Consider the following 2361-nt stretch of genomic DNA (forward strand, 5'->3'; position numbering starts at 1 on the left):
AATGTCTTCGTTGTTATAAGGAGAGCAACTAAAAGCAGAGCAGGGAGGAAGAGCATGAGAAGAAGATTAACATTAATCAGGGACTAGAGGTGGGAGGGAAAGGGAGAGAGAAGGGAAATTGCATGGAAATGGAAGGTGACCTTCATTGTTATACAAAAATACATATAAGAGGATATGAGGGGAAAGGGAAAAAAAATCGAGGGAGAGAAATGAATTACAGTAGATGGGGTAGAGATAGAAGATGGGAGGGGAGGGGAGGGGGGATAGTAGAGGATAGAAAAGGTAGCAGAATACAACAGTCACTAGTATGGCAATATGTAAAAACGTGGATGTGTAACCGATGTGATTCTGCAATCTGTATATGGGGTAAAAATGGGAGTTCATAATCCACTTGAATCAAATGTATGAAATATGTCAAGAGCTTTTTGATATTTTGAACAACCAATAAAAAATAAACAAATAAATAAATAAAATAGAGATCAATCTAAGATGGCGACTGTGGAACCGGAAACCACCCCTACTCCTAATCCCCCGCCTACAGAAGAGGAGAAAAACAGAATCTAATCAGGAGGATGCTAACCCAGAACACTATATAAAACATCCTCTACAGAACAGATGGGCACTCTGTTTTTTAAAAAATGATAAAAGTAAAACTTGGCAAGCAAACCTTCGACTGATCTCTAAGTTTGATACTGTTGAAGACTTTTGGCCTCTATACAACCATATCCAGTTGTCTAGTAATTTAATGCCTGGCTGTGACTACTCAATTTTTAAGGATGGTATTGAGCCTATGTGGGAAGATGAGAAAAACAAACGGGGTGGAAGATGGCTCATTACATTGAACAAACAGCAGAGACGAAGTGACCTCGATCAATTTTGGCTAGAGACACTGCTGTGCCTTATTGGAGATTCTTTCGATGACTACAGTGATGATGTATGTGGAGCTATTGTTAATGTTAGAGCTAAAGGTGATAAGATAGCAATATGGACTACTGAATGTGAAAACAGAGAGGCTGTTACACATATAGGGAGAGTATACAAGGAAAGGTTAGGACTTCCTCCAAAGATAGTGATTGGTTATCAGTCCCATGCAGACACAGCTACTAAGAGCGGCTCCACCACTAAAAATAGGTTTGTTGTTTAAGAAGACACCTTCTGAGTATTCTCATAGGAGACTGCGTCAAGCAATCGAGATTTGGGAGCTGAACCAAAGCCTCTTCAAAAGCAGAGTGGACTGCATTTAAATTTGATTCCATCTAAATGTTACTCAGATATAAGAGAAGTCTCATTTGCCTTTGTCTTGTACTTCTGTGTTGTTTTTTTTTTTTTTAATTTTTATTATAGTGTCCACTATCCCAATCAAAGAATTACAGTCCACATCATCCCCAGAATCCATAAATGTGTTCCTGGCCCACTCTGTATTAGCTTAGTAGAATTACCATTACAAACAAGTTTTACCCATCCACAATATTCAAAAGAACTTGCGTTTCTATACCTTAATAGGAAAAAAAATGAGTTTATGTTCCATTGTATGCAGGGGCATATTTTGCTGGTTTGAAAGAGTATGATGCATACAGTTTTCTAGCAATTTTCTTTGTTTCTTTTGACAGCATTATCTTTGCTGTACTCTTGCTGATGGCTGCTAGATTTTAATTTATTTGTTTCCCTACTTGATAACATTAGTGATTCTGATTTCAGTTTTCCATTTGTTTTGCTTTTGTTTTTCCTCATGTAACATTGGTGAAGGATCCAGGAATATGACACAAAGGTGGAATAAACATTAATTTTGTGCATTCTTTGGTAATTTTTTTTGTTTTTTGTAACTACAAAACTTTGCTACAAATTTATGCATTTCATTCAAATCAGTGATCTATGTTTGTGTGATTTCCTAAACATAATTGTGGATTATAAAAAAATGTAACATCATAATTACATTCCTAACTAGAATTAGTATGTCTGTTTTTGTATCTTTATGCTGTATTTTAACACTTTGTATTACTTAGGTTATTTTGCTTTGGTTAAAAATGGCTCAAGTAGAAAATCGGTCCCATTCATATTAAGACAGTGTACAAAACTGTACATAAAATGTGTACAGTGAATTGTCTTTAAAAAAAAAAAGAACCTTAGTGTCTACCTGACTGATATTTGGAAACTTTCTCAATCTCTTGCCACACGGGACTTCTTATAGAAAGGATATTTCACAATATTGAAAGTGTAAAGTGCCAAGACCTAGAAACTCGTTATATGTTGGCAATTGGTTTTCCTCAGAGTGTACAGAAAGTGACCAAGAGTATGTTCTCACAGAAGTCAATGGTCTATCTTGTAACCTATATGCAGTCCTCTTGTCAGTTGGTGGCACAG

At 36.2% G+C, this 2361-nt stretch overlaps 1 pseudogene; it reads left to right on the forward strand.

Moving 5' to 3' along the window:
- Positions 1 to 489: 489 nt before the first annotated feature.
- Positions 490 to 1793, forward strand: LOC124081387 (eukaryotic translation initiation factor 4E-like; annotated as a pseudogene).
- The last annotated feature ends 568 nt before the right edge of the window (positions 1794 to 2361 follow it).

This window comes from Marmota monax, unplaced genomic scaffold, assembly GCF_021218885.2.
Source record: "Marmota monax isolate L192 unplaced genomic scaffold, Marmota_monax_Labrador192_F-V1.1 WCK01_AAM20220418_F8-fsc00184, whole genome shotgun sequence".
NCBI lineage: Eukaryota > Metazoa > Chordata > Mammalia > Rodentia > Sciuridae > Marmota > Marmota monax.